The 12,834-nt window shown below is 38.5% G+C and overlaps 1 protein-coding gene and 1 pseudogene across 7 annotated transcripts in view; one reads left to right on the forward strand and one right to left on the reverse strand.

Moving 5' to 3' along the window:
* The window catches only part of CDKAL1 (CDKAL1 threonylcarbamoyladenosine tRNA methylthiotransferase), a 689,286-nt gene that overhangs the window by 337,377 nt on the left and 339,075 nt on the right, over positions 1–12,834 (forward strand). The window lies entirely within an intron of this gene.
* The window catches only part of LOC143668703 (large ribosomal subunit protein eL32 pseudogene), a 38,941-nt pseudogene continuing 33,468 nt past the window's right edge, over positions 7,362–12,834 (reverse strand).

Here is a 12,834-nt window from a genome sequence, read left to right on the forward strand (position 1 = left end):
TCTCTTGGGGGTGACTCTTAGGCTTGATTTTAAGTAGGCTTGACCTATTCCCTGTGGGGTTAAGTTTCATATGAACAAACCCCAAGACTGGAGGCTCAGCCTATAGCTTTGGTTGTCCACACTGCTTGTGAGAATATCAAGAATTCAACTTGGAGAAGTTGAGTTTTCCCCCATTCTCACCATTCCCCGAAGGGGACTTTGCAAATACTTTTCCACTCACTGATCAAATCACTCTGGGATTCATCAAGGCATCACCTGGACAAACCAACAAAATCTCATGTCCTATACAAAGTTCCATGTACTTAAGGTGTTCAATCAACTCCAGTATAGTTTTTTAAAAATTTTTATTTACATGCTGTAAAGTTCACTCTTTTTGGATATGTAACCACTGCTACAATTAAGATATTAACAGTTCCACAACCCCCCAAAATTCCTTTTTCCCCCTTTGTTGTCAAACCATCTTTTCACCCCAAGCCCTGCAACCATAAATCTGTTTTTTTCCCTATAATTTTGCCTTTTCCAGTTTATCATGAAATGGAATTCGTAGGATGTAGCCCTTTAAGTCTGGATTCTTTTACTTAGCTTAATGTTTTGAAATTCATCCTTAATTTTGAGTGTTTATTCCTTTTTATTGCTGAGTAGTATTCCACTGGTTGGAAGTATCACAGTTGTTTATTTGCTCACCAGTTGAAGAACAGTTGGGGTTTTGTTTTTGGCAAAGCCAAAATCCACTACAAACATACACATTCAGTTTATTGGGTGAACATTTCCACTGTGGTTGATAATTTTCCTACCAAATTTTTCAATTTCGTATAGTCTTTGTTCATTGTGATGTGTTCTGCTCTCAAAATGGCCTCCTCTAATTTCTAGAGGCATGGTTCTTTTCTATCTTCTTAAGAACAAACTTGAGAAGCTGAAAACATTTATTTTTTTAAATTTACCTTTTGTACTGATGGGAAGTAGTTTCTCTTTAGCACTTTGATTTATTTTCTCTCTTGCTACAATTTTTATATGCTCTGTGTTAAATTTTCTTTGCTTATTGTTTATGAGAGAAGTCTAAGTCGTTCTGAAGGTATGGACAAAATTAGGTACTTTAGGTATTATCATGGGCTCTGACACCCACATGCTTCCAAAAGGACATTTCTAAATCCATATGGAAGGACGTAACGAAACTGGATGGGAAGTGGGTCAGTGGGGAGCTGGATTTGAGCTGTGGATTGAGTCTTCTCTCACGTTCTCTACATGCACTTTCTTCCCAGTTGTTGCACATCAGACAAGACGAGCATGGCTAACTAATTCCAGACAGTTGCCCCTTTCCCTCATGTTTTTTGGGAGAATGCTAAGATGGTCCCCAAGTCTCCCACTCTCTTTTGTAGATACCTTGTATAGTACCCTCCCCTTCAATGTGGAGGGAACCCGTGCCTATGATGGGATGGTCCTCCAGTAATTCTGTAGCCACGTGGCTGTCAGACACTGAAATGTGTGTCTGCTGTGACTACATTTTAAATTTATTTAGTTTAAATTTAAATGTCACATGTGGCTAGTGGCAGCTCTAGTTAATGATAGCCTTGCTAAAGTATTTGGGATGAAGTGCGCTGAGGTCTGCATCGCGCTTTGAAATGTGTAAGAAAATAAAATGGCTAGTTATTGTGATAAAGTTAAGTATAATAAAATGTTCATCATAGAATCTAGGTGGTGTGTATGTGGGGTTCACTGTAAAATTCTTCCAATTTTTGGTCTTTATATTTGAAGATTTCTTAAAGTGATAGAGAGAACCTTTTGAAGGAATCTACTTAAAAAAGCAATTCTAAACTTTGCAGATAGTGGTCCTAAAGTGACGTGAAACAGTGGCATGTAGATGGAGTTGTTTCCACTCACCTGGGGCACTTACAACCCTTTGTTGTACAATGTACTCACCGTGTGTGTGTTGACAAGTAGTGCTTTAAGCCACATCTTGATGTTTCTTATTGTTTGATTACCAGTTTGTAGGCCCCAAGAAAGATGCACAAATGGTGTTTAAAGAGGCTTCCCTTTCTCTTAGAAAATAGTTGATGCCCAAATTTGAATACCATAAGCTGTTTTGAAGAAAAATAGAGCTCAACAATAGATGTGGAAAAAACACTGTGCCATAAATAGATATATTTTCAGAAAAAAAAAATATGCCATCAAGTTTTTCTACTAATGTCCACTGTAGTTTCATACAAACTGGTGGAAAAAATATGCAGTGGTTTTGCTCATCAGAGCCTTCTGATGGTGAAGTTTTTGCTCCTGAGTTCTGCGGTGTTTCTTTAACGTTCTTTAAAATAAGAATCACCTGGAATTTTGGTTCAAAATGTATTTTCTATGCTCTTTCATTGGAGATTCTGCCTGAGTGGGTCTGGATTGGGGTTGTGAAATTTGCCTTTTTAACCTGAACGTCAGGTGGTTTTCATCCAAATTGGGAAATGTTGCTTTTAGATTGCAGATAAGACATCAGAAACTATAAGTACTCTTGTAATTCTTAGTGGTGACAAATAGCGGCATAGTAATTCAATATAACAATAAAAACAATGGTAGCTTAAGATAATACTAGTGAATATTCATTAAGCAGTTACTGTATTCCAGTCTTCTGAATGTTGGTTTTGGGTTTTATTTGCTTAACCCTCACAAAAGAAGTAGGTGCGTTATGATTGTCTCCTATTAAAGATGAGGGTAGCAAGTTCAGAAAGGCCAAGTAATTTGCTCGAGGTCACAAAGATAGAAGATGACAGGGTCAGGATGTAAACCCGTATATTGTGTCTACAGAGCCCTGGCATTAACTAGTAATTTACATGGCTGCAGTATGGGTTATGGGAAGAAGGGCATGTTCTTGTTGAGGGTTGGGAGGAATTTTTCTGCAGGAGAGTACCGAGCGGTCATCGTGGGCCAGTGCCTCAGATCAATCCTGCCAGACATTTCCTCACCAACTCTCCAGCGCTAGTGATCTTTACCTGACTAGGAGACGGAAGGCCCTGGCTTCAGCTCTGACAGGATTACATGTAAGCCACTGGATGGGGACCTCGTGCAGCCTGTCCTAACCACAGAGCTTCCTTCACTTTCCACGGTGCACAGGTCTGGGAGATGACGCCCTGATGCCAAGCCTGCGCCCGTCATCCTCTGCTCCTCAGGCACTTCGCCCTTTCCTGCCCTGACTGTGCTTTTTCGATGGTCCTCTTTTTTTCTTTTTTAAATTTAGTCCTGACTCCTGAGGGTTTTTTTCCAGCAACTTTAATTTCAGTTGCTGCAGCATCTTTAGAATCATTGTCTTTGTGTTTCACCTCTTCTTGAGCGCTTTCATGACTTTTGGTTATTGTGTATCTCTATTAAAGGTAAGTGTTTCCTTAATACCACCTATGAGGAAACCTTACCACAAGTTGAACTTGAATCTGATTAAGAAAATGGGGATGGGGGGGATATGCTAAATTGCACTTCAGGGATGCAATCAGCAAAATGCAGGCTGTGAGGAGCTCTACAGCACCATAGCATAGTTTCTTCAACAAAGAAATACAGAGAGATGGAAGGGGTATCTTTACAAATTAAGAGAGATTTAAGTGACAGTTGCAGTGTGTGTACCTTATGTAGATTCTGATGCAAACACACTTAAAAAAGTTATGAAACAATTAGAAAATTGAATACTAATGGGATAGTTGATTTTAGAAAATTATTTTTAGCTAAAAAGGTAGAGTAATAATGAAATGCTTATAGTTAAAATGACATGTGATTTATATGAAATTCTAAACTGATTTATAGTGATGGCAAGAAGATCACTGGTTGCCCTGAGCTGGGAGTGGGTGGATCCACTGCAAAGGAAAGGATCAAGGAAGGAACTTTCAGGGTTGCTTCAGATCTGAGAGATGGTTCACAGGTATATACATTTGCCAAAAACTCTTTGAACTGTACATTAAGATCTGTGCATGTTATTGTATGTAAAATATGCCCCAATTAAAAACAGTTTTCACTGCAAGGAAAAAAAATGACATGTTAAATTTGCCTCAGGATTCCTGGGGGCAGGTTATGGATGTGTGGCCCTGAGTTGGTAACTGTTGAAGCTGATGAAGCATTTGAAGATGCATTATACTATACTGTCTACTTGTGAATATGTTTGAAATTTTCTGTAAGAAAAAGTTAAAACGAAGCATGTACTTTTAATGCTTTTTCATCTGCACCAACATGCAGAATTAATAAAGCATTTCTCACTTTAGAATTGATTCGTTCTAAGGAGTTTCCATTTGCCTCACATGAACTATCCCCTTCCACCTGATAACATTTTGTTCCAGTGTTTTCTGACAGCCTCTTTCTAGATAAGCCAAGCTTTCTGAAGGCAGTTGCCTTAAGCACGTGTCAGTAGAGTCTGATCAGATTGGTTAAATTGAATGAATTGAACTGAGGCAAAGTCAAGTGGATGAGAACCTGTTGGTCTTCCATTGAACATCTGCTCCCAGTGACAGGCTCACCAAGGTCAGTTTTACTGATTTACTTGAGTTGAATTTGAGGGAGCAGGTGCAGAGTCGTTCACTCTTTTTTTGTTCTGCAACTGCCTCACCTCAGGTAAGTGGAAACAGTTGTTGAAAAGTAGAGTACCCTGTAGGTGGGTCTGGAATGATCTTAAATATGCAGCTCTTTGTGCAGCCTCATTTTTACTAGCTGCTTTTTTTGACTTAGCATCACAAAAGCAGCACATTACAGCATCTTAGAAAAGTACTAAATTTTTTTGACTTCTGACTGGTTCATGCAAGTTGCTGCACTGAATGCAGTTTATAGCCTACTTCTATGAGGTGTTTGCTGGCCTTTTCTTTGTCTCAAAGGAAAAGAACAATGAGATTGAGTAGGGGCAGGGAGACAGTGTACACTAAATGATTTTTGGCATATTCAATTTAGATCGCATGCGAGTAGCAACTGTTTTCAGTGATTTGGATATACCATTGGGTTATTTGTTTGGGGAGAGCCTATGAGGGGGTGGGATGTATTATTTAGAGTAATACACGTAAAGTATATTTACCTCATTGCATATGTTTTTGCTCTTTACAGAGCTATATTTATCTATATTATTTCTAAAGTTTTCTATCTGGTAGGAGAAATAATTGTTAAGTACTTATCCTCCACAGTCAGGCAAATCACTGTTTTACTTGCTGAAACTGTATGGTTTTGTATGTTATGTGACATCTGTATCCACGCTTGCTGTTCTACAAAGTGAGAATAATAATAGTGCCACCTCTGTAGCCTTGTGATGGGAGCAAATGAAGGAATATATATAAAGGGCTTAGCACAGGACTGGGCATGGAGGAAAGGCTCAGGAAATTATTGTTAGTAGTAGTTGTATATATTCGTATGTCAGCAGAAAGATTGGATATATAACTTCTGGCATTTCTTACGAAAGCAGAAAGTAACATTATTTTATGCTAACAATATGATCCTTGTCAAAGCATTCACGTGATTTGGTTATAAGTGAAATATAAATATATAGAAAAGCATGTTTCAGTTTTTTTGACATGTAATTGTGTATTTAAGTACTGTATGCTAAGTACATTTTAATCAAGGGGAGAATGGAGCTGTTGTCAAGGATCTTGGCAGTTCCTTTGCTTATTGACTGCCATGTACTAAGAATCTAAAATGTTATTTTGGAGTCAAATCTGACGCAGTAGTTTTCAGTTCAGCATATCATTGACCTGAATTATTTGACTCTAAGTCAACTTAACTATTTCTTGGTCAGATATTTTTTAAATTAATATATACATTCACCAAAAATTACTTCAGTCTCGCCATACCTCAGATAGTGCTCTTAACAGTGATGCATTTGCCACCAATAAAACTGGGGAAAGTTAACTTCTGTTTTTATAGTCTACACCTTATACTCTTTTTTTTTTTTTTTGGCTATTCTTTCAAGCATATACTAGATAACGCCTCCGGTGGCCTGGGGAGGGGCGGAGGGTGGTAAGGATGGGGATGGACTTTAATTAAGTTTTTAAAAAGTTTTAATTTTAGCTGTTTTAGTTTTAGAAATAATTTAGGTAAAACTCTTTTTTTAAATAAGGGTTACTGTTCTAAATGTGAGAGTTTTTTTTAAATTTCATATTTCAATGTTACAGATGTAATAACTGTCCCTACATTTATAGATAACTAGTTTTATTTTTACATTGCTGTGTATTTTTAACTTTTGTTTTGATGAATAAAAAAACGTGACATACAAAACAAAATATAACAAACAGTTGTGAATTTTCCACATTCTCTTCAGATACTTTTAAAGAAATAAAATAAATATTGTATTTACATATTAAATGAAATTGAAGTTCCCTACCATCTCCTACCAGGTTCCATTTTCCTGTTTTTCTATCAGAGGTAATGGCTATCATGAGTTTATTAGTTTGTGTGTGTGTGTGTGTGTGTGTGTGTGTGTTTGGGGAGTTTTGAAATATTTTTTAGAAATTCATATAAGTTTTTCAACATTGCTTTTTTAAATCAGCATTTCTTTTTATAGAGCTATCCATTTGATCCATGTATTTATTTCACTCATTTTAATAGCTCTGTAGTATTCCATTATATGAATGTCCTGTATACACACGTGAGAGTTACTTCAGGGTACATTCCCTATAAATGAAATTCTGGGTTAATGGAAAAGCTTATTTTTAGCTTCACTTGATATTATTAAGATGCTCGTTTATACTCCTTCTAGTACAGTTTGTGTTTCCACTTCCCCACATTCTCACTCAGCTATTCATTTTCAGAATTCAGAATCTAAAATGTGTCTAGCAGAAGGATGAATTTAAAGACCTTGTATCCTTGTGTGTGTAAGATAGAGAGTGTGAGAGAGGAATGGAGGGAGGAAGAGATGGAAGAGAAGGGAGAAAGGCATTTATTCAATAGGTATGTATCACTTCTTTATGTTGAACATTGTGTTGATAATTTCCACTAGAGAAATTTCAGAATTTGCAGCTAACAGTGTATTGGCATTTGTGAGAGATCTGTCAAGTCTCTATCTCCTTATCATTGTTAAACTGCTACTATTTATAATTTTTTTTGGAAAAAAAAAGAAATTCTTTTAATAAGCCACCTCTAGTACAGTGTGCAAATTATTAGTGGCTTTGGAAGGCACTCTGCAGAAGTTATTTCCCTTATCCTTGTCAGTTTGCATTCCATTATGAGCTGCTCTTAGTCGTGTTCTTTAGTGTTGGGTAATGTTCTTCAAATGCATAAATGAAGGAGATTTAGAAAATCCTCAACAGCTCTTTTAGTTGGTATCCTACTGGGACTTCAACCCTTTTTTAATGCTTCCTCGACCCCACCTTTAAAAAAAAAGTCTTTGGGGGGTGGTGGATCCCAGATGGCAGACTTTCTCTAGTTTTATTTCACACAAATAAAACTTGTACAAGAGCTTTCTCTTCGTTTTCTTCACTACAGCGTTGGGCATTGGGGTTGGTGACTGATGGCAGCTGGGCTGCTCTTTCCACAATGGCTTTGCGATTTTTGGATGAAACATTGTGAGCAGTCTCAGCACAGTTAAATTTGTTGCACATCAGCAGCACTTCCAGCTCCTTGGCATTGACCAGGAACTTTCAGAAACCACTGGGCAGCATGTGCTTTGTTTTTTTTGTTGCTCCCATAGCCAGTGTTGGGCATCAGGATCTGGTCCTTGAATCTTCTCCATACCCTGTTGTCAATGCCTCTGGGTTTCTGCCAGTTACCCTTAATTTTAACATATCTGACTGGCGCTGGATGAAGTTCTTGGTCCTCTTTTTTGGCGATCTTTGGCTTCCCAAGGGGTCTAAGGGCAGCCGTGATGCCAGGTGGGAGATGGCTGCCACTGTTGTGGGCAGTGCCGAGGAAGAAAGAGGGAAAGAAAGGTGGCGCGCAAGCGATGATGAGACTTAACCTTTAAAGAGTCTTTTTTTCTTCGCCAAAAGAAGTCAAATATCACATTTAGTTATGAGTATGTTCTCAGTTTATTCTGGTTTATTACTTTAGAAAGTGTGTATTTTTGCATCTTTGAAGTTGTTGTTTATTGGGGTAAATGGTGGCTGCAAAAATACATGTCCCTGTCCTTATTCCCAGAATCTGTCCTTATCTTATTTTGGAAAAAAAAAATCATCTTTGCAGGTATATTTAATTAAGGTTCTTTGAGATGAGGAGACCATCATGGATTATCCCTGTGAGCTCTAAATCCAATGATGTGTCCTGAAAGAGGCACACGGGAGACTTGGCAGAAACAAGAGGAGGCACCGTGGCCACAAAGATGGAGATTGGGGTGATGCAACCACAAGTCAAGAAATGCTGGCGGCCACCAGATGCTGGAAGAGTCCACAGGTTCTCCCTTCATGCCTCCAGAGGGTGCGGGGCCTTTCCAACAGCTTGATTTCTGGCTTCTCGTCTCCAGAACAATAAGACAATAAATCTCTATTGTCTTAAGCTAGCCAGTCTGTGATAATTTGTTACAGAAGTCAGAGGAAAGTAATTTTTACTTAAAAATGGAATCGGTGTGAGTGGTTCCCCACACTTGCACCTCCCCACTCTTCCTGTTCCCCTCCCCACACACGCTCAGGTGCACAGTTGCCCTGTGGAAACAAGTACATTTTGATAGCTACTCCCTGAAGTTTTGTTCCTCACCTTCTCTCACCTAGGTTTTGTTGGTGCTAAAAGGCATATTTTCCTCTTTCCCCTGCAGCTTCTGAAATGCTGCCACCTCCATTTTGGTCTCCAACAACATTGTTGGACTGTGGCAAAGAAGCCTGAGCATTCTGGGCACGGACTACAGGGAGCAGTGACAGTTGAGGATTAAGGGATTGGGACTAGGATTGTCTTTCTTTCTTTTGGGATCATTTTATGCAATTTGGAAACGGAGTGGGGGAGAATAGGTAAAGCCTTAGTGAAAACATTGGTGAATATCATTTGTATTATGTCTATTTGATATGAAATGCGTATTTTTGTAATTGCTTAGTTGGGTGTTTCCCACTGCTAAATGAAATGAAGAGCAAAGAATCCTTTATTTCTAAATCACTGTTGAAAAGCACAGTTTAGAGGTGTGTGTACGGGTAGTTGAGTGGTAGAATGCTCACCTGCCATGCTGGAGACCTGGGTTCGATTCCTGGCCCATGCACTCCCTCCCCCATGCCCCCCCCCAAAAAAAGGTGGTGACCAAAATTCCCTATGGTATACATATCTGCCTCTGTATATGTGTGTTGTTCTAGTTTGCTAGCTGCCGGAATGCAACACACCAGAGACAGATTGGCTTTTAATAAAAGGGGATTTATTTTGTTGGTTCTTCAGAGGAAAGGCAGCTAACTTTCCACTGAGGTTCTTTCTTACGTGGAAGGCACAGGATGGTCTCTGCTGGTCTTCACTCCAGGCCCCTGGGTTCCAACAACTTTCCCCGGGATGACTTCTTTCTGCACCTCCAAGGGCCTGGGCTGAGCTGCAAGTGCTGAGATGAGGAATGCCGAGCTGCTAGGCTATGCTACGTTGTGCTCTCTCATTTAAGCACCAGCCAATTAAGTCAAACGTCACTCATTGCAGCAGACACGCCTCCTAGCCGACTGCAGATCTAATTAGCAATAGATGAGATTCACATACCATTGGTTTGTGTCTGCAGCAACAGAAATAGGTATGCTCACCTGGCCAAGTTGACAACTGAATCTAACTAACACATGTGTATATATAGATATAGAAATACATATATGTAGGGAGACCATTAAAAATAACTAAATAAACAGATAAAAGAAAACCATGGTTTAGGTTTTGTGGTTTAGAAGAAAATGTATATATTTAGATTTGATTTGTGTTCTTTTGTTGTTGTTGGTTTGTTTTCAGGTTTTAGTTAACATTTCAATTTAGTTAAGCTTTCTGAGCTCCACTTTTGGAGTCTGACCCTTTACTAGAAATTACCAAATAGGTGGGTGGGATGTTGGAGGGGGTTATAAATTGAATTGTGTTGTCAAAAAAGATGAAGTCCTAGTCCTCCCTCCAGTACCTTAAGAATGTGACCTTATTTGGAAATAGGGTAATTTTAGGTGGAATTAATCAAGTTAAAATGAGCTCATACTGTAGCAGGGTAGGCCCCTCATCTAATATGACTGATGTCTTTATGGTTTCGTACATACACGGACAGACAGACAGATGCATCTGGTAGCCACAGATTCCTAGCAAACACCAGAGGCTAGAAGAGGCCGGGAAAGACTCTGCCCTCCCGATGGAGCGTGGTCCTGCTGATACATTGGTTTTGGACCTGTGGCCTCTGAAACTGTGAGACAATAATTTCTGTTGTTTTAAGCCACTCGTCTGTGGTGCTTTGTTATGGAAACCCTAGGAGACTAAAACAGAGGTATCACCAAGATGAAAAATTAAGGCCTTTATTTAACATCTGAGGTCTTTTCCCTGCCTCTCCCCTCCTCCCTTTAAAAACAAACCTCGCTTCTCTAAGGGAGTCCTGACTGGGAACTCGGTGGTATGTGCAACTTAATCACACTGCGGTGTTTTTGAGTTCAGAGGATGGTGTATCATCCCGGAGGATGGTATCAGAAATTATTTTCTACTCTAAACTGCCTCAAAGAAAAATAGAAAGGACTTTAGACTTGGAACTTATCTTGATAAAAGTGAATTTTAAAACAATTTCATGTTTGACACTTTTGTTTAAAGGATGGATGAATATGTGATATGATCTGTAGAGTGTTGAGGAGTGTGGACGTGTTGACTAATTGTGACCAGTGATTTAGGATACCTACACAAATAATACCGATTTGAAATGAGCCTGGACAATAACTTAGTGTTAAAACAACTGACTGTCATCGGAGACATGATCTCTTGATGGAAAAGATGACTTTCTTAGACCAAAACTAAGATAGGAAGGGTGGGATGAGGATAATGGCTGCCTGATACTATTCCTTCAATCTCCTAATTCCGTAGACGTTGAGAAAAGAAGGGGAACCCTCTGTTTATGTTACTTTTTATTGTTGACTTGAGCTTTGGTTTGGAGAAAACCCCAATCCATACCATTTAATTAAAGATGTTTCAAGCATGGAGATCTGTTCAGAAATATGTAGTCGAATGGTGTGCCACGGGGAAAGAACCCCTACTTCCTAACAGCCAGTTGAAATGAACAGCCCAAAAGTGGGGATGAGAAGATGCAGACTCAGATGAAGAATTGATCAGCTCAGCCCCTTAAAGTGGCCTAGGACCCTGCCCGAGAGTGTATGGAGAGTAAAGCCACCGTATAGTACCTGCCTTGACCTTGGGAAACTGGTGGCAGTCAGATACTTCAGACAGCATAGAACAGCAATGTAGAGAAAGTTTTCCTAGAAAGACCTCTAATTTCATCTATTTTCCCCCCAAATCTTTGATTTTATGTTCAGACGATAAGTCTGTTTTTTTGGTTAGGGACCACATCATCCCAGTTATAAAGGAAAAAACAAGTTGTGTCTGTGTGTGTATAGAAAAAGGACTATGTTAAAATAACAAAATATTAAAGTGGTTATTTCTCAGTAATAGAATAAATTTAATTTTCTTCTATGAAATTTTTTGCAGTGTGTATCCATTATCTTCTTTTCTTACAACAAGCGTGATTTAGCTTTTTTATCATAATTATTAAATTAGATAAAAATACATAGTCAAAGGACTTAATGAGTTTTGTGTTCTTTTTTTCGCATGGGTAGGCTCCGGGAATCAAACCTGGGTCTCCAGTTCGGCAAATGAGAATTCTTGCCACTGAGCCACCGTTTCACTGCCCAGGACTTAATGGTTTTAATGCTACATAGATATTAGAAGGACATGTTGGTGGTTGCGATGTTTTAGGATTATATTTATTCATTCATGAATTAAATGCCTTCATAACTGAAAAATTAATCTGTTTAAGATTGGGTTATTTGAATATCTCAAAGTTTGATGAATTGATGAGATCATGCTTCTGAATCGATAGAAAAGTCCCCTGAAATAGCTATTATTTAGCTATTATTCAGGGTGCAGATGATGTTAATTTCCTTCTGGGTGGGAAGGATGGCCTAGCTCCTCTTGGGTATGTATTTGGTTTGTGACAGTTGGATTCTGTAACAGTTGAATAATTGTACCCTTTTTCTGTTTTTACTTAGATAGGGTTTTGTTTCATTTGCTTCTGTATATCTTCATCTCTCTTTTTTTAAAAATTTATTTTGTATTATAAAAGCAAAACAGCATACAAACATGAATCTTCTTAACATACAAACATTCCGTGTATGGTGTACAATCAATGGCTCACTGTATCATCACATAGTAGCATATTCATCTCCATGATCATTTTTTAAAACATCTGCATCACTACAGGAAAAGAAATAAAAAGAAAAAACTCACCCACACCAAACCCCTTACCCCTCCCTCTCATTGACCACTAGTATTTCCATCTACTCAATAGATTTTAACTTCTGTTCTCCCTATTTTTTTGATACCCCTTACCACTCCCTTTCATTGTTCACTACTATTTCAATCTACTCATATTTTTTACTCATCTGTCCATATCGTAGATAAAAGGAGCATCACATACAAGGTTTTCACAATCACATAGTCACATTGCGAAAGGTGTATCATTATACATTCATCTTTAAGAAACATGGCTACTGGAACACAGCTCTACAGTTTCAGGCATTTAGCTCTAGCCTCTCTAATACAACTTAAACGAAAAAGGGGATATCTATAAAATAACCTCCAGGATAACCTCTTGACTCTGAAATCTCTCAGCCACTGACACTTTTTTTATAGTATAATATAACATATATACAAAGCAAAGAAATAAAAACCAATAGTTTTCAAAGTACTCTTCAACAAGTGGTTGCAGGACAGATCCCAGAGTTTGTCATGGGCTAC

The sequence above is a fragment of the Tamandua tetradactyla genome, chromosome 25 (assembly GCF_023851605.1).
Source record: "Tamandua tetradactyla isolate mTamTet1 chromosome 25, mTamTet1.pri, whole genome shotgun sequence".
In the NCBI taxonomy this organism is placed as follows: Eukaryota; Metazoa; Chordata; class Mammalia; order Pilosa; family Myrmecophagidae; genus Tamandua; species Tamandua tetradactyla.